This window comes from Neovison vison, chromosome 12 (genome assembly GCF_020171115.1).
Source record: "Neovison vison isolate M4711 chromosome 12, ASM_NN_V1, whole genome shotgun sequence".
Classification (NCBI taxonomy): domain Eukaryota; kingdom Metazoa; phylum Chordata; class Mammalia; order Carnivora; family Mustelidae; genus Neogale; species Neogale vison.
Genome location: NC_058102.1, coordinates 66,342,592 through 66,361,486, shown reverse-complemented (window position 1 = coordinate 66,361,486; position 18,895 = coordinate 66,342,592). Strand labels below are relative to the sequence as shown.

Genomic DNA, 18,895 nt, shown 5'->3' with positions numbered 1-18,895 from the left:
TTTCTCTGTTAAATAAATAAATAAACTCTAAAAAAAAAATTGGATGATCTAGAAAACCAGTCTTAGGCTTGACTACTATAAAGGACTCCCAGGAGAGCAGTGCACCACTGGCCTACCAAGAGGTCTGGTATCTCTGCCATGGTTAATTAGTTGGGAAATCAAGAATCTGCCACCATAATGGTTGCTTCAGGACTTCACTATGGCAGCCATGATTCATCCCAGCAATCAGATGACCCATATCTTGCTCCTCAATATGCATGAAGCCGGGTGACCAGGTACTGGGCAGAAAATGTGAATATCGCCATCACTGGGCTTGCAGATATAAGGAGCACCACTTTCTACCTTCCTGTAATGTATCTTCAACTTATATCCATGTTAATACATTTAAGCCTATGGCATTTTTTAGAATTAGTGTAGAGCAATAGATCAAAGTTTATTTAACTATTCCCATAGGATGGACACTTAGGTTGTTATTTTTCAGTAATATAAACAATGCAGCAATGAATGTCTTGATTCAGCCTCCTTAGGCACACACTGAGAGTTTTTATACAGTAAAGAAACAAATAAGTACAATTTCTGAATCATAGGGCAGGTTTATCTTCAGTTTTAATAGATACTATTGAAATAAATTATTTTCCTGAGCAATACCAATTTACGCTCTCACCCATAATATCTAGCAATACCTACATAAATTTTGTAATTCCATTTCTGGGGGTTTCACTTTCTTGCCAATATTTGATTTAAACTCTTGCCAGCATTTGGTATTATCAAACTTTGTTTAAATTGCCTAATTTCACGGGTAAAATATTCTACTGTATCATTTGAATTTGTATATTTTTGATTATATGTGAGGTTGAGCATCTTTTTACTTATTTAACATTTTAATTTCATCTTTGACTTTTTCAATTTACATCTTTTGTTCATTTTTGGAGGGGTTGATTCCTTTTTTTCCCCTTGATTTGATTTTCCCTCAAACAATCTGGACACTATTCATGCTTTTTAATTTGTATAATTTATTTACCCTGAGGTCACAAACATATTCTTCCATATTTCCTCAATCTATTTTTGTAGCTTTGTTTTTCTATTTTGACTATTAATTTGTAAATCATTTATTAAATAATCCATTTTGACTTCAAAGGCTACTTTAATCATAAACTTTTATATATACATGATTTTTGCCTTCCCTTTTAGTTTATTCTACTGATAGAAAAATTATAAATCTGTATTAATTTTTATAGTTTTAAAATAAGCTTTTGTATCTGGGAAATTAAATATTTTCTCTTCTTAGACTTTTTAGAATTATCTTAGCAATTTTATTCTTTTTTTTATATATAGCAATAAGTCTTTATTTTCATACAAGGTGCCCTTGCAGGTAACCATCAGAGAACACACTGCTGTTTACAGATTCACAGAACTGAACAAAAGTGTTTTAGCTTGCTGCCTTACTGTACATAGAAAACTGGTGAACAATTTCAGACCCTACAGTTAGGAAATAAAATGGGTTAACACCGTTTGTCGATAGGTTTATGAATCACTCGTCAGTGTTACAGGCTATCTTCACCTGAAAGCAGAATCACAATCACTGTGATTCTGGCAGTGTCTGGACAATTCTAAATAAAATGCAGGTCTAGTGAAAGGTACGATACTCAAGCGAGAGAGACAGCCTGTCCCTTTCTGAAGGGAGACTGAGGTAGAGCCGCACTGGCACATTTTTAGAGTCAATACAGCCATTTTAATTAGCTTGACTTTCCCGTACCACATATGCTGGCCATCAGCAAGAACTTCCAACACATGAGCTGAATAATGAATAAGCCTAAGATTAGAAAGCAGAATGCTGTCCACATAACAGAACTGCTACTTCACAACTTTTGCCCAGTTCTCACCTGTTGTGCTGCAAAATCCCCTCATCTGACAGATTCTAGCAAAGCCTGTAGCAACTGTAGTGGACCTTTCCTAACCCAGCTCCAGATACTAAGCATCAGAAATAAGTGCCTGTGAAGTGGACGTGCCCATGGGGAAATGGCAGTGTTTCTACTGGAGGTAAGTGCCCAGTTTCCTCTTGATGTTGTTAAGGGAATCTGCCCCCATGTAATCAGCCTGGCCCTGTTCCCTCCACTCCTTCCATTCATCTGAGGACACAAGGAGCCTGTGCTGCAGACGGGATCTCACCAAGGGACAGATGGTATATGGCTCCTGAGACACCTTCTACTTTTAGGTGTGAGTGGGTGTCTCTGATCAAGCAGAGATAAAACACTGGTGGTGAAGATCCCACCACAGGTTGAGAAACTCTGGATGAGTCATGATGGGATCATGGGACTCACTTTTGACACCTTTTTTTTAGGATCATAAGTATAATTCCATGGTTTGATCCATCCTAGGAAATGTACAACTTTGGCATTTGCACCAAATGCTTTACATGCTGGGAGGTAGGAGTATATAGAAACGCTGCTTAAGTTATCAATAAATGGCAGATGTTTTCTGATACCTGTTGCTGTCCAGCTGTTAAAAAATGTGTTCTGTAAACCCTGGTCCCCCATCAAACTGCCTTGCTCAGAAGCAAGGTGCAATAGCCGATTGTACGTTTCAGCTGAAGGCTGATAAACAAGGACTCCAGAACTGAAGCAGTCAGGCCACGGTGATAATTCTTCTCGCTCTAAAAGATTATGGTATTTGCTGGGACTGGAGTATCTGCCTCCATGAACACATATTCTGAATACTCTGCAAATGACCAGCAATGGAGTTTAGTTAACATGACACAAAACTCAGGCCTCTTCATCAAGGTTAGATGTACAGAATCGCCACTGTCCAAGACATCTACAGTGATGACTTCATCAAAGACTGTCTCTAAAATTTTTCTCATGGAGTCTGAGACCTGTGGGGTGGCAAGCACAGCCCGCTTCCTAGTGGGCCTGAGTTGTTTCAGAGACAGCCCAGGACCAAGACTCCTTTGGTGTAGGCATCGTTTGTGGTCAGTGTCACAAAGGCCTGATCTGTCATGGTGCTGCCAGGAGTGGGGGCAGGGGGGAGGTAGGGGGTGGGGAGGTGGGGGGCAGTCCCCACAGCTGCAGGTTGCTGGTTGGGAGAAGGCGAGTGCCCAGAAGGAGTGTGGCCAGGGAGGAGACATGGCGGGCAGCTATTTTATTCTTTTATATGAATTTCTGACTTAATTTTAAAATTTCCATATGTATTTTGGGATTTTTATTGGGATTAAATGGATTTATAGATTAGTCTTCTAGTAGTTTTGTATTCCTTAAAATACTGATTCATTGTATTGATAATATGGTACAGTTCTTTTAGTAAACTTTTAATTTTACTTCAATAAATATCTTCTACATTTTATATTAATTCATGTATTTGTCAAGGTAAGTTACACTAGATGCTGTAACAAACAATCCCCAAATGTTTTTATTCAACTAACATGAAGATAGAAGCAGTTTCTTTTTTTAATTTAAATTCAACTAATCAACGTATAGTGTATTAGTTTCAGAAGTAGAGTTCAGTGATTTGTCAGTTGCATATTATACCCAGTGCTCATTACATCACATGCCCTCCTTAATGCCCATCACCCTGTTACCCCATCTCCCTACCCCTCTCCCCTCCAACAATCCTCAGTTTGTTTCCTATGGTTAAGAGGCTCTTATGGCTTTTCTGCCTTTCTGATTACATCTTGTTTAATTTTTCCCTCCCTTCTTCTATTCTCCTCTGCTTTGTTTCTTAAATTTCACCTATGGGTGAAATCATATGATAACTTTTTCTCTGATTGACTTTTTTCACTTAGCGTAATACCCTCTAGTTCCATCCACATTGTTGTAAATGGCAAGATTTATTTTTGATGGCTGAGTAATATTCTATTGCATGTATATGTGTGTGTATATCACATCTTCTTTATCCACTCTTCTGTCAATGGACATCTGGGCTCTTTCCATAGTTTGGCTATTGTGGACATTGCTGCTATAAACACTGGGGGGCAGATGCCCCTTCTGATCACTACATTTGTAACCTAGTAGTGCAATTTCTAGGTCATAGCGTAGTTCTATTTTCAACTTTTTGAGGAACCTCCATACTGTTTTTCAGGGTGGCTCTGTCAGCCTGCATTCCCACCAGCAGTGTAAGAGGGTTCTTCTTTCTCCATATTTGTTGTTTCCTGTTTTGTTAATTTTAGCCATTCTGACTGGTGTGAGGTGGTATCTCATTATACTTTTGATTTGTATTTTTCTGATGCTGAGTAACTCCCCAAATCTTACTTACATCATAGTGGACCAAGTTGGTTTGCATTCTGCTTGATTCAGCCATTTTGGGAACCTAGACTGACAGCTCTGCCATTACCAGTGAGGACTTCCAGATTGCCCTGTGTCTTACCATCTAGTAGGCAAATAGAGAAGAGAGTGTGAAAGATAATTTGGGGGATTTTTTTGGCCAGAATGAAATGGTATGCCTAACTGTTGTTGTAGTCACAACTCAGTCAGTTGCCCCACATTTCTGGAAGAAATGCAAGGAAAGATTCCTCATGTAAGCCCAAGAGGTAAATCAAATGATTTTGGAGAACTCTTAAAGTTGCCTCACCCAACTACATAGAAAATCCAAGAGAATCAACTAAAATACTAATAAAACTAGTAACAGAGTTTTAAAAGGTAATTGGATCCAAGATTGGTTTACAAAAATAAATCTTTTTTTTCAAAAAAAGATTTTATTTATTTGTTCGACAGAGAGAGACACAACGAGAAAGGGAACACAAGCAGGGGGAGTGGGAGAGGGAGAAGCAGGTTTCCCGCTGAGCAGGGAGACCGCTGTGGGACTCAATCCCAGAGTCCTGGGATCATGACCTGAGCCGAAGGCAGACTCAACAAATGAGCCACGGAGGCACCCCAAATCATCTTCTTATATGTGAGAAATAACCAGTAAGAATTATCATAGCTAAGATGACAGAAGATTTTTTCTACCTGTTTCTTTTAAATTGTCTCCAAACAGTGAATATTTTGGCTTTTCCTTTTTTAATGTTTCTAGTCTCTCCTTTTTCTTTTAAATTTAAATATTGGAACATTCCATGATATTGAATTGAATGGTACCAACTGTCTTGTTTGTTATAATAAATTTTCAATTGGTTAAAAACAAAATAAAATGCTGGAATGCCGCTGGCTGAATTTCTGAAATGTTTGTCTTGATGAAACTCCTCTTTTCAAAATGAAAGACATGATTTTGTGATCATTCTCTTGATAATGAGCCTCTACTTGTGTGGCTCTGAGCTTTCTTTTTTCCAAAAAGACTTTTTTTTTTTTTTTTATTGTTATTGAAGTAGATTCAACAAGAAATTCTGCCTAAAGGTTTCTAGAAATTAAGCTTTTTGTTTTTGGTTTTTGGTATGGTTTTAGAAAATAACAGTTGAATGAAAGTCTTAGTGAACATTTTAAATCCTGACTGCCTAATTTAGCATTACTACTAGGATTCTTTCTGCATTTTAGGTGCCTACATAACCCAGAGTCTACCAAACTGTATTGTGAACATTATTATTGTTGTTATTATTTCCTACTATTAGTGGAAATAGCAAAATTTATAGTCAGGAACCTAGACTTCAAGCTCTTCTTTCACCATTTGTTACACATTGAGCCAGCTACTTAGCTTTTCCTAGTTTTGATCCAATTTTTTAGAGGGAGGAAAAACATCTTTCCTCCTGAGTGATGCAGAGTGAACAATATCTTTCTGTTAAGTGTCTACATTAAATCCAGCCTTTTCCAAGCTTTTTACTACCACTTTGGATATTGAGCTTCTCAAACCATGTGTCCAGCCCTGATCTCCATACATAGATCCAGCTCAGATTTCTAGATTCCTACTGGAATTTCTGTTTGAATGAAGGGCAGTCACCTCAAATATATTTTGCTCACCATCTAGCACATTGCCTTTTCCCTTATATTTGAGCCTATCACTGCATTCTCAATCTTATTGTTCCCTTGGCACTTGACAAAGAAATGATCCTATAAATTTTAAACATTTCCTTTTCCTCTCAATTAAACAATGTTACTCCATATTTGTGGCAACACTGTTTTGAAATTTTTCTCTCATATATTGGGAGGGTTTTATTCTGAAGCTGCCTGGACAAGACTCTCTCAGTCTTGTTGATGTGCCATTGTGAAAGTCAGAAAAAATGAACTGATGGGCCAGAAATTCAGAATGTATCAATTCTGAACTGGATACTTTGCTTAGTCATCTTAGGCCAAGGTTTCTAACAGTGTTCTCTTCTATACCTCACAGAATTCCTCTCTTCTCATCTGCTTGGTCTCCATGAGGGACACTATCTGCTCCTGCAACTTTAGTTACACTATTTCTCTAGGACAGCTCACTCTCTCAACTGTAGACCATCATGACCGAATGCTCACTGCATGGATATACTTGGACATTGCTTAGGTATCCAAGTTGTGCTTGTTATTTCTTCTTTTCCATTTACCCAGACACTAACGCCAGAAGCTTTCTTGTCAACCTTGATTTCTTTGAATAACCTAGTCCCTACATCAAATCAATCACCAAGTTCTAATGAACTCTCTTACTATCTCCAAATCAGACCACCCCTCTCCATCTCTACCAGTATTCAACTAATTGAAGTCATCATCATTTCCCACCCAAATATTCTGTAGTAATTGTAAAGTTTTTTCTGGCGAGATAAACACAACACCAGGCAAAGTGGGTGCAAGGCAAGATTTATTAAAAACACTCTCCAGCGAAGTTTCAGGGCTCAGGAGAAGGGGAGCCGAGAAAGTTGCACCGGGAGGAGGTGGGCACCCTCGGGCGAGGTTCCGCGACTCTGGAAAGCAAAGTGGCACAAGTCGCGCCCAAGGCAGGGAGGAGGGGGCTTTTAAGGGGTCTCGGAGGAAGCTCAGGGGTCTTTTGGAAGTTTCCCTTATTTGGATATCTCGCCTGCTCGTCGGGATCCCATTGGTCCACAGGAGCCCGGGGCTGGGGTCTCAGATTCCTGCTTGGGCCTTTGTTCTCCTGTCCGAGCTCAGGTCCTGTGGTGGGAACTTTCACCATCTTGGACCTTTGTTCTGTCCGAGTTCAGGTCTTGTGGCAGGAACTTTTCACCATCTTTAGTAGCCCTTCCTGCCAGCCCAACAGTAATCATCTCATTGCTCTTCCTCTCTGGTCTGGTTCACCTTCAATTCTGCCTCTAAATTTCTCATTGAGCAGAACAATCTTTCTAAAGGCCAACTCTAATCAAGTTATTTCTCTACTCAATGCACCAAATCCTTCATATGGCTTATAAGAGGCTTAATGTTGGGTCTTTAAATTATCTTCAAAAACACGTCTTTCCCTATTCACCATCCACCTTTTGCTAGGAACCGCTTTAGGTCCTCTTACCACTGGAGCTCTATAAGGTTACTTCCCATAGTTAGGACAGCTTTCCTAACCCTCCTCCTATCATCCTTTACATTTTTTCGCTTCCTTTGATTTCAATTCTCTGATCAGCCTTTTTGACATTCTGTCCCTAAAGACTTGATGTTTACCCACCCATGTAATCTAAGCACCGTCACTCAGTCTATATTTTAGTAGGTATCACCCTGTAGTATAACAAATTGTCGTAACTATAAACTTGAATGTCTCTTTTATCAAAGTATAGGGAACAAAGAGGAGATTGTATTTTGCTTATTTTCTAACCCCAATGCCTAGGACTTTGTCTGGCACACAGTGTCCATTAACTACTTACTAAATTAAGAAAATAACAAGGATACCTGAAACATTTGGAAAATATAAAATAGTATATGGAAATATTTCAAACAGTGCTAATAGTACTTTTAAAAAAGAAAATAAATTATTATTCACTAGGTATTTCCACTCTTACATAATTTTAAGCTAAACCTACAAAGGGCATTTTTAATGGAAATTTTTTACAAATACTGAATTTCATGAAATTTTTCTCTTAGAGGTGACTTAGAGATTTGAATTCCAACCAAAAAGAAAGAGTTGGCTCTTTAGTGTTCTAGATAAGAATTAAATATACAAAGAAATTCTGTCATAATTCCTAGGTTGGAACACCAAATTCTGTTTATAAAATAGCCTAGTTTTCAAAAAGATGGGTTCTGAGACTATTTTGGCAACATTATATTGTGTAATGGAATTATTTAATGAGATGACACCATTTTTACTTTGGAAAATTTTGTACTATTTTGTTTGTGTTCTTAGTCAAGGTCAGCATTTTCATTCATATCTTTTCTTTTTCATATAGTGTTAGTTTCTATGTTCCTTATATTCCAGTTAATTTCTTCCCAACAACATGTCAAATTATCTCTTTTATCTTGAGTGAAACATACACGTGAAATATGGCTTTTTTATTGATTAGTATATGAAATGCTTGAAAGGCATTTAGAGACTGTATGAAAAGATACATTTCATATAACCACCTAAGACCATTTTCAGACTCACCATCAATAAGAAAGTGAAGGAATATTTCCTTAAATAAGCGAAGTTACTCAATGTATAAACCTGATTTCTCAAATCTATGTATAAGACTCCAAAAACTAAGCAAAGCAAAAGAAACAAACCGTCTAAAGAAACAAAATCAAAATCACAATTTTCTGTCCCTGTCCAGTCATCATAGAGAACTCCTTTATATATAGCTGTACTCCTACAGCCTCTGTTGCATCCATAGACCATGTCTATATAGACATGCCTTCTCCATATGCCCAGAGCATCTACTGAACCTCTGGATGGGGTGCCCTATGCTAACATTAAAGAAACAAAAAGAAACTAATAGAAGAACACAATTCATGAAGCACACTAGTCTTTCAAATTTAATTTTATTCCTCATAGAGGGAAGAGTAGTTACTACATCCAAAACATAGGAGCAAGACATCACACAAGACAAACATATATGGAGGAAGAACTCTTGGAAATTAAAAGCACAAAAACTGAAAATTTTTTTTTAGAAGTTTGGAAAATACCCTTGAGGAGATTCCATTAAGAAAATAGGGAAAAAAGGCAAGGAGATGAAAATATGAAGTCTTATTTTTAAAATGGAGGATTGATACAGGTGTAAGAATATTTTTATCTTCATGGATTTAGGAAGCTACTGTAGGTATTACTTCACCAAAACAAGGGTCCAAATCAAAAGAGAGGAATTTATGGAATCTGGACAACAGGAAACCTCACTACTGGTGATACATAAAGGGACTTCTCAGTATAAAAGTGAAGGGTACTCCAGATATCATATGTGCATCAGACTCTCAGAGCAGCCAGTGTGCATCAAATCAGGACAGAAAAATCCAAAAGGGAACCTCTAAGGGGAAAAAAAGGAAGTTGAAATAATAAATTATCTAATGCAAATGAATATTTAAAGAGGAGATTTATAATTCTTTCAAGAGTCTGGGGAAATATTAATGATAGAGTTTCTGTTAAATTTCAGACAGAGAAGCACAATAACTATAAGAGTATTTAGGGATAATTGTTGGAATTTAGCCATTCATCATGTAGGACAAGCTGGAAGTTTAAAGTCCAGAAGGGGGAATAGAAGAATTAGAGAAGTAAGCCACTAAGCAGCCCTGGTACAGGTGGATAAGTTGAAGCATGTAAGAAAATCCAAGAAGCCAAGAACATCTAACCACCGAAATGGGTCCTTCAAAGGGGAGCTCATGGAGAATCTATGGAAAGTTCTTACTTTTGTGTCAATACCACATCTGATGGTAGACCCAAGTCACTACTGGAAGAGGAAGAATAGGACAGGACCCAGAAGAGAGCAACCCTATACCTGCTGGATCCTGTGTTTGTCTGTCACAGTTCTGGGCATAAAAAAGACCTTTGGAGACTAGTCCTACTTTTAAAACTGTACAAGTTTCTCTTTTGGCCATCTCTAACAGGAAACCATACAGATTCCTCAAGTTAACAGAGCAACCCAACATAGGTAGGTAGAAGAGGCTAAAAAAGCAAATAAAGAAACACAATCTTAGGCAACTACTAACTCTAGGGAAGAATGTTTATGTGAGAAGCAAAGATAATCAAATCGTTTCACATGGTTCATCTCTGAATAGTATTTACATGTAAATCATGTAAGACTATCTGACATATTGATTTAACCACAAATCATAGCTTCATTGAATAGATGGGACGAAGGAGGATATTTGCATGAAGAATGAGGTAGAAAGCAAGATTTTAAACTTCTAAATCCATATATTCCTTAATAGGATTCAAAGTATAACATGTAAAACTGAGGAAGACAAACCATAAGAGATTCTTAATCTCACAAAACAAACTAATGGTTGCTGGGGGATGAGGGAGGTAGGGATATGGTTATTGGGTTATGGACATTGGGGAGGGTTTGTTCTATAGTGAGTGCTGTGAAATGTGTAAGCCTGATGGTTCACAAACCTGTACCCTGGAGCAAATAATACATTATAGGTTAATAAAAATAATTTTAAAAAATAAAGAAAGAGTAGTATGATCTTGATATACAGTCTTAAGCATATAAGTACAAGGAAACAGCTAAAAGAGTTGAAGTTACTTTTGGGGGGTGATAAGGAGTGGGGTGGGAAACTACTTTATGTTTGTTACCACAAGGCATTGACCATCACTGACTTTTTAAACTATTTATGGGTACTAATGTAGTATAAAAGGAACACTTAGTAAAAATAAGCACTATATTAGAAGAATAATGCCATAATAATCTATGTATATGAATGGACTTAAAGCTACAAGAAGAAATTTCTAAGATATTATATGTTAATGTCTAAGAAATTTCTAAGATATAATGTGTTAAGATATAAGCAATGGAAAAGAGGTTTGTACTCAAATCAATGAGGGGCACATCTTAAGAAAAATAAGCCTTGATAAAAATATCATAGGTAGTGGGGCACCTGGGTGGCTCAGTGGGTTAAAGCCTCTGCCTTTGACTCAGGTCATGATCCTAGGGTCCTGGGATCAAGTCCAACGTTGGGCTCTCTGTTCAGTGGGGAGTCTGCTTCCCTTCCTTTCTCTCTGCCTGCCTCTCTGCCTACTTGTGATCTCTGTCTGTCAAATAAACAAATAAAATCTTAAAAAAAAAATTATAGATAGTAAAACATTCCAGATTCCTTCGGGTACAATCACTTTATTTAGGTGCCATTAAACTTTTAGGGAAAACTGAATAATTTTATTCAATCAAGGAGTAAAATTCACTTAGAAGTCACTGATTAGAATTTATTTATTTTTAAGACAATAGCATGAACAATTATAAGTTAATTTTTTAAATGTATTTTTATGGTTCTACTAATAGCTCATTATTAAAAATTGAACTATGAATTAATTAATTGTCTTAGAGCAGTGGCTAGCAAACAGTTAGCCAATACATTGATTGGTTCATTCTGTTTACAATTTTTAGCATGACTTGTAAACTAACACTGAACAAGCTACGTTTCAATTAAACTCAACCAACCATTTAGAGAATCCTCTCATAGTGAGAATTCCAGATATGCAAACAAATTCCTGAGACATCTGTCATTGAAATAATCACAGGTTTAGTCCAAATGTTAGGAAATTGGAAGCCAATGTTTTTGAGATAAGTGTCTCAATTAATCAAGTAATTGTTCTAGGCTGAGTGGAGTCTAATATTTAAAATATTCAAGAGAACTATAACAAAGGATTAAAAAATGCTGTCAGAAGACAGAAGTATTTCCATTTAAGGGCTCCTCAGAATTCACTGGGCTGGAAGAAGTTACTACCATAGTATTCTGTAGCGTTTCCTCAAACCCTGTGATCAATAAACAATATGATCATTGAGGTAGAATTTTAGATTGTGACCCATGCATTCTGAGACAATATGAGCATTTTGGGGATTCTAGTTATTGGCTAAACAACATTCCTGGAAAGACATTAGAACATATTGTTGCTTGATCCTTGAAGATTATATGTTATAGGGATATAGGCCCCTAATCCCAGTAAGTTATATTCTTGCATCTTTTTATTAAGTAAAAGAGTAAGATAGAATGGAAAAATGAGAGGGAGCGTAAAACATACATTCAGAGAGAACTAGAGTTTACCAAGTGGAGAAAGAAAAAAAAAAACAGCTGTGTGCCTGCAGATGGATATCCAGTTTCATTTTTTTTTAAAGATTTTATTTATTTATTTGACAGACAGAGATCACAAGTAGGCAGAGAGGCAGGCAGAAGGGGGCGTGGGGATGAAGATTCCCTGCTGAGCAGGGATCCTCATGCAGGGCTTGATCCCCAAACCTCGAGATCATGACCAGAGCCAAAAACAGAGGCTTACCCCACTGAGCCGCCCAGGCACCCCATGGATATCCAGCTTCTTATTCTAGATTCTTAAGGAGCCAATCTGTTTCCTGTCCTTGAATTCCATAGGTACCAAAACATCTTTCCAATATATTTCATCGTAGTAACACCTGTGCTACAGTGACCAACCATCTCAATTTACCAGTAGCTATCCCAATTTTAGCACAAAAGTCATGAATTCTTGGAAATCCCTAAATTCCAGACAAATTGGGATTGATTGTCACCCTAATTGTGAGTATTTGTCTCTTCAAATAACGTGATGTGAGTTTTGGAAACTGCCAACCAGGATAGACTTAATTAAGACAGAAAATTTCAGCCACATGCAACTGATGATACCTATTGTATTTAAAACCTCTGTTAATGCGTCTTACTTTCTACCTAGTACTATTATTTACAGCTTAGAATGTGGTGTGGCTATGGGCAGGAGAATTGCCATAAACAGAGATGGGTTAACTATATAAGTAAATACAGAGTTCAGATTGGGATGATCCACACTGAGAGGAATTACGGGTATGTTGCCATTTTCAGTGTCAGAATCCTAAATTATGCCAGTAAGTCACAGAGCTGTTTTAAGAGTGCAAAGTTTATCAAGCAATTCATTGTACTGAAATAACACTCTTCTTCCTTTTTACACATCTATAAAATGTTTTGCTCTTAATATATATACATACATATGTTCTATACATTATTCTATATGTATAGCATATAACACATATATTTATGTACTTATATCTATGTGTACATATATGCTAAATCAGGGAAGTTGTGCTTTGTAGATAGGTTTTCTTCCCTTAAAATCATTTGACTATCAATATTTGTAGCTAACAAGAGTTTAACAACTGTATACTCTGCATGAGAGGTCAATGAATGCAAGGGAATTCAAAGTCATAAAAAAGCCAGAGATGATGACTTAAGAAGTGACAGCAGCATCAGCCTGAGCAGCAGCAGACAGACCACCCAGAGAGGCTGCCTCTCAGCGGTGGCTCCCCACGCTCCCCCCACCCACACCCAGTTTGAGAAAAGAAATGATGACAGCCTAGTTAAGAGGCACAACCCTCAGCAATAAAAAGATTGTCAGCAGCTTTGCAGATGGGCTCAGGAAAGCTTCTTAGCCTATGAAACACTGATCTCACCCAAAGATCCCTGGTTTTCTACGTCTTTATTAGGGTCATCGGTTAATGAAGAGCCTGAGCCTGAAAAAATATGGTCTACTGGGGAGATCTTATATCCACATAGTTCTTTCCTAAAGCTCTTTCATTTGATCTTCTTGGAAACTGTGATGGAGACAATGGAGTCACACTTATTCTATCTTGTTGATCAGAAATCAAGAGATCTCTATTGTCTTACTTGACTGGTTAATACCATCGTTCCATTACTTCAGCTAATATTTATGGAGTAACTATGTGTTAGACATTAGGTTAGGCCCTTGCAATGGATTATTTCACTTACTTTCAGAAAATCACTTTGGAATGCATAATATTATTGTTCCTAATTTATAGAATAGAGGACTTGGGCTCAGAGAGTCATAGCAACCTATGCAAGAAAGCACTGGAATTTAAGCCTGGGGCCTAGAATCTGTGCTCTCCACCTAGTCTTGATCTTATAGTACAAGTCAATATTTTTGAATGTCTATTACTTGAATTATTTTGCACTTTTTTTTTTTGGAAATTTTTGGCACCAATCCAGAGTTAGACCATTAGCCTATGAGTTGAAGCTAATTATTTCCACATTCCTCTTACAGATATTTATTGAACACTTACTATATGCCAGGCACTGTTATAAGTTTTGAGAAAATTTTAGTTTTTAAAAAGGACACATATTCTGTAATAAGATGGTTACATTCTATGCTTTTCTTTATTTTTTTCTTAATTATTTTTCTTAGTTACACAAGGAGGCTGGTTGCATTCCTACATGTGGTCTCACATATGTGAGTAGTAGGATAATAGTAGAAGTCGTGGAACTTACATGGGTTTGACAAGAGGTTTGGAGTTTGAGAGACATCCAATAAATATGCAAAATGATGTGTGTTTGGGAGAACACTTATCTCCCACTCCTCCTTCGGTTCTGTAGAAGACACCTCTGCTTCAGGAACTCTAGTGACCTCCCTCTGCCCCAGATTTTCTGAGTTTGGGAGAAGGAAAGGAAAGCACCTGGCTCAGTCTCTTCTGTGTTTAGCTTGAGGACTTGCTGCCTCCTGAGAGGGTGCCTTCGAGTCTGCTTTCTTTCAGAATGAGCTCAGTTAGTGCCACAGATTCTGCTCCTGTGTGTGGAGGTCTGCTGGTGTCTTGTGTTCCCTGTAATGGGTGAAGTGTCACAGCTTCTGGTGTGCAGAAGTTCTTCTGGTTAAAGTTCTTCTGGTTCTTCTGGTTAAAAGCAATTATTTCTATCTCTCATTCCTGCTTCTTTCTCTTAATTTCATCTGAACTTTGGATCATGGACCTGTACCTTCTCTGGATCTATAAAGGCTATATCAGAATTGTCTATCAATTTGTTAGGTCGCTCATATTCCACACCAGAGAGAATACTATTAATTTCCAGTACATACTCATATGTATCTCAAGTCTTTAAAAGGTGTCCAGTAAATGCTTGTTGAAAAGAAATGGGCTTCTGTTTTTTTCAGTTGCAATATAAGGAAGTTGGATTAATTTCTCAAGTTCCAACTCGGGCAGATGTATGGAACTTAAAAAAAGGCAGAAAAGACTACCTATCCTAGTAAAGACAGAGTAATAAGGACTAAATTAACTGACTTATCTGTTTTTTTTTAATTGGTCTTCATCAAAATTAAGAATGACTGTTCTTTGAAAGACACTGAATAGACAAATATTTTCTGTATCTATTCAGTTAAGACTGAAAAGATGAGCAACAGACTGGAAGAGAATATGTGCAAAATACCTATCTGATAAAGGATTTATATCCGGAATATATAAAGAACTTTCAACATCAACATTAAGAAAATGATCACCCAATAAAAATACAGGCAAACATAAAAGAGTAGATGCTTCACCAAAGAAAATACAAGATAGTAAAAAGCACATGAGAAGATGTTCAACCTCATTGGTCAAATAGAGGCTTTCCTGGGTCTCCAGCTTGCAGACAATATGCCTGGAGTTTCTTCTGTTTCGTTGACCTGAGTATCTACCCTTTTTCCTATATCACTCCTAGTGAAATTATCCATTAAGATGACTAAAAATAGAAAAATGTGTTTAAAATATTTATACTCATTTAATTCATTTTAAATATAGGTCCAAATCTGGTATCTTATTTCTTCTGCCAGAAGAATTTCCTTTAACATCTCTGGACTACAGGTTGCCATGTAATGAATGCTCTCAGCTTTTGTTCTCTAAAGAAGTACTGTGTCTTTATTTCAGAAAGACATTCATGAGTATAGAGTTCTAGGTTGATAGTGTTTTGTTTTTTTTTTTCTGTCAGTATATATTTTTTACTGTCAGTATTTTTAAGATGTTGCTCACTGTCTTCTTGCTTATATTGCCTCTGACGAGAAATCTTCTGTCATCCTTATCTTTGTTTTTTCCAGTACATAATGTATCTTTTCTCTCTGGCTATTTTTAAGATTTTATCATTGGATTTTAGCAGTTTGCTCACAGCGTCCCGTAGTGTAGATTTCTGTCGACTTTTGTGCTTGGCCCTTTTTGAGCTTTTTAAATCTACAGGATTCTATTTCCCATCAATTTTAGAAAAAAATTGTCATTATTTTTTCAAATATTCCCCCCCTTCCATGGAAACTCCAATTACAAGTATTTTAAGTTGAAGTTATCTCACAGCTCACTGATAATTCATTTCATTTTTTTTAAATTACTTTTTTCTCTATGTTCCTTTCAGTATAGTTTCTATTTCTATTGCTATTTCTTCAAGTTAAGTGATTTTTTTTGTGGGGGAGGGGTCATCTAATCTGCCCATAATCTTATTCAGTGTATTTTTCATCTCAGATATTATAGTTTTCAACTATGGAAATTTGAGGACTTTTTTTTTTTAACTTTATGTCTCTATTTTTTAAACATACAGAATTCCATTATAATCATTTTAATGTCCTTTCCTATTACTTATAACATCAGCAGCAACTCTAACTGGTTTATTTTTCTCCTTATTGAGGTTGAGGGTCATGTTTCCCTACTTTTTTGGATGCCTGGTAATTTTTTGTTTGTTTTTGAGCTGTAGTCTATTTTATTTTATTTTTTTAAAAGATTTTGTTTATTTATTTGGCAAACAGAGATCACAAGTAAGCAGAGAGGCAGGCAGAGAGAGAGAGAGAAAGAGGGAAGCAGGCTCTTTGCTGAGCAGAGAGCCCAATGTGGGGCTTGAACCCAGGACCCTAGGATCATGACCTGAGCTGAAGACAGAGGCTTTAACCCACTGAGCCACCCAGGTGCCCCTGAGCTGTATTCTATTTTAAATAAACTTTCCATTTTGGGACAGTTGTAGGTTTACAGAAAAAAATGCAAAGATAATGCCGAGAGTCCCTATATACCCCATGCCAAATTTACCCCACTATTAACATCTTATGTAAGTTTGGCCCATTTATGATAATAGATGGCCAGTACTGATACATTATTATTAACTAAATCCATCTTTTGTGGGCAGAAGGGACAGAAGAAAAGAAACCCAAAGAGACTCCCCACTGAACACAGAGCACAGTGTTCTCACGACCCTCATAACCTGAGGACCAGAGCCAAAATCAAGAGGCAGACCCTTAACTGACTGAGCTACCCAGGCGCCACCATGTTTTCTCTTTTCTTTTCTTTTCTTTTTTGTTTTTACTGAATGTCTTTTTCCATCCCAGGATCCCACCCAGGATTACATTTATCACTTGTGTGTTCTTAGGCTTCTCTTGGCTGTGATAACTTCTTTTTCTTTCTTTCTTTCTTTCTTTCTTTCTTTTTTTTTTTTTTTTTTGGTGCAACAGCACTGGGACAGGACCTGTGGGCAGAAAGAGCTGCTGCGGCTGTGATAATTTCTGACTTTCCCTATTTCCAGTGACCTTGATAGTGTTGAGGAGTATTGGTACGGTATTTTGTAGAAAGGTCTTCAGTTATTTGCCTGTTTTTGTTTTGTTTTGTTTTTAAATAACGGCTGGAATTATGTCTCTGAGGGGAGAACTGGCATTCTCATTACATCGTGTCAAGGACACGTATTATCAACCTGACTTAGCACTGTTAATGTTAACCTTGGTCATCTGGCTGAGGTAGCATGTGCCAGATCTCTGCGCTGTGAAGTTGTCTTTCTCCCTCCTTTCCATAATGTACTTTTTTGAAGGAAGTCACAACCCATGTTTAAGTCGAAAGAAAGCTGTGCTTTCCCATTCCTTGAGGGTGGAGTATCTACATAAATTGTTTGGAATTCTGCATGGGAATAATTTTTGATTGGATGCCAGACATGTTGAATTTTACCTTTGTTCTTGAGCTTTGTTGTGGGATGCAGTTATGTTACTTGGAAACCATTTGATCCTCTTGGTTTTGCTTTTAAGAATTGTTAGGTGGGACCAGAGTGCTGCTTAGTCTATGTCAAATTATTCTTCACTCTTGAGGAAAGACCCTTCTAAGTACTCTAACTAATGCCCTATGAATTATGAGATTTTTCTGTCTGGCTTGTGGAAACAAGCAGTATTCCTGGGCCTAAGTGAGTGCCGGGTACTAGAACCTTAATCCTTTTTGGGTAATTCTTTCCCTGTCTTGGAGTTATTTTCTTACATAAATGCGGTGATCAGTACACTGCAGAACACATAAGCAGGACCCTTTACAGACCTTTTGAATTCTGCAACGTAACACTTACCTTTCCAGTACTCCATCTTTTAACTCTAGCCATCTTGGTTCCTTCAGACTCTCAGCAATGTGTCCTCTTCTCAGAGGATGTGCTGGACTCTGCTCATAGTCTTTTTGCCTGCTCTGAGGCATATAAACTCATTACAGGCATGAAGCTCAGGAAAAAACACTATTGATTCATTTCCCAGTTCTTTGGGATCACTGTCCTTCATTACCTGATGCCCACATAATGTTTTGAAAATATTGTTTCATGTATCTAGCCCAGTATTTTTTTTCAGGCAGGAGGATAAATATAGTCTCTGTTAGTCATTCTGGTCAGAAGCAGACGTCTCCTCTGTCACTTTTGTCCTTTCCCTTCCAGTTATATGAAATCACCTGTCATTTTCATAATATGCTGTGGAAATATCACTTTCCTCTGGCCTCTGCAGATTCTGGCTGTTCCATTTCATATTTCTCCTTATTTCTCACCTGACACATTTTTTTTTTTTTTTTTTGCCCACCGTTTACATCCCATTATGGAAAGCTCTTCATTCATTCAATTTATTGCTTAGAAGGCTTACCAGAAACTATCATCTTATTTGATTCTCATAATGTTCAGTTTGGTTTCTTACAATTTGTCCAGTCAGTAAGTTGTTGAAGAGGGGGACTGAATTATATCTCTCTGCTCACGTTGTTTTCATGATGCATTATTATTTTCTTTCATCATTTTTGACCTATAGACAATATTCCTAGCCTTGAATTAGAGTGCTTTGAAAGTGGTCTTCATTCTAGAAAACATGATCTTTATCCTCAAGCATCTTAAAATATATTGGAAAAGAACCTAAGCACACTTCAAATAAGTAATGGGATAAGGAGGCATAGGACCAAGGGTTA

At 37.2% G+C, this 18,895-nt stretch overlaps 1 pseudogene; it reads right to left on the bottom strand.

The window, feature by feature from the left end:
- Positions 1-2,031: 2,031 nt before the first annotated feature.
- On the bottom strand, positions 2,032-2,997 carry LOC122891922 (annotated as a pseudogene).
- Between the last annotated feature and the right edge of the window lie 15,898 nt (positions 2,998-18,895).